The sequence below is a fragment of the Penaeus vannamei genome, chromosome 37 (assembly GCF_042767895.1).
Source record: "Penaeus vannamei isolate JL-2024 chromosome 37, ASM4276789v1, whole genome shotgun sequence".
Classification (NCBI taxonomy): Eukaryota; Metazoa; Arthropoda; class Malacostraca; order Decapoda; family Penaeidae; genus Penaeus; species Penaeus vannamei.
This window is the reverse complement of record NC_091585.1, coordinates 19449407-19450682: the sequence shown is the minus strand read 5'-3', so window position 1 is coordinate 19450682 and position 1276 is coordinate 19449407. Positions and strand designations below refer to the sequence as shown.

Here is a 1276-nt window from a genome sequence, read left to right as displayed (position 1 = left end):
GAAAACTTCACTCGAACTGACATATCGTAATACATAATATGTTTAGTGCAAAATATAACAAAAACTTTTCCACAAGTTCCTTCCTTAACCGTGGGGGAAAAAATGTGTGAGGAACAGGAGGTCAGTTCTCCTTGGCAAAAGCAACGTTGGAGGGCATGGTCGAATTCCCTCAGGCGGAGGACCACAACCATGGGTCAGTTTCTATGGGGCAATAAACATTCGGGCAGATTTTATTTTACCGGTTAGGTTGGTACAGTACATGGGTGATCTGTATTTCCCAGCACGTTTCAAACATTCGAAAGTATATTAACAAAAGTTTTTAAAGTATGTTTCAAAGTTCTAAAAAAAAAAAAAATGTATCCGTTTGCAGGAAAATCAAATGCACCTCATTGGCCTACTCCCGCGTGTACCCCCCCCCCATCCCCTCCCCCTTGCCTTGCCTTGCTGACACGAGAGAGCCAGTCTGCTTGTGGTAGCCATTGGAGCTGGAGGTGCACGTTGAGCTGGAGTGTTTAGTGATAAATGGAGCGATTCGTCCCTACCGTGGATTTATTTCCTTGAAGTTGGACAAGTGGAGAGCAAAAGGAGTTACTGATGTAAGTAACTGTGTTTCGTGTTTTGATAATTGGTTATTTTTAGTTACTAATATGAACATTTTGGTTATTATTAGTAATGTTATAAATGTCATTTGCCACTATTATCATTTAGGCCGTAGTAAGTTATTATTCTAATTTCATCATTTTCTATACTACTGCTATTATCAGTGTGAAAGCGTATGAAATTAACTTAAACCTCCAGACAATCTTACATGGGGGACTGGAAACACAAACAGGTATGATATATTAAAAAAACGTAAAGAATACTTGTGTGCCTACACCATGGAGTACCAGAACTATAAATTAAATAAAGTAAAGGCAGTGGGTATAGTGTGAACTGGCCTACACCATAGAGTACCAGAACTATAAATTGAATAAAGTAAAGGCAGTGGGTATAGTGCCGTGAACTGGCCTACACCATGGAGTATCAGAACTATAAAGTAAAGGCAGTTAGTATAGTGCCGTGACCTGGCAACATTTTGAAAACGCATATTTTGCCGCGAAACGCTCGGATTGGCCAATGGCCGTGACGCTTCATACAGGAGGCGCCACGTGCAGTTATTGTGCGCGGCAATGCAGTTATCAAACCTACCCAATTTCGTAAATAAACATAAGAAAGCCATGGCGAGCAGATTGGTTAGGATTGGTATATGTATATGTTTATATTATATTTATATATG

General features: G+C 39.9%; 1 protein-coding gene across 1 annotated transcript in view; it reads left to right on the top strand.

The window, feature by feature from the left end:
- The first annotated feature begins 451 nt into the window (after window positions 1-451).
- Window positions 452-1276, top strand: part of LOC113817080 (putative mediator of RNA polymerase II transcription subunit 26) — a 35458-nt gene continuing 34633 nt past the window's right edge. Inside the window, exon 1 of the mRNA XM_070115618.1 lies at window positions 452-596. The gene's annotated coding sequence lies outside the window, so the exon portion shown is untranslated. The remainder of the gene's footprint in view (window positions 597-1276) is intronic.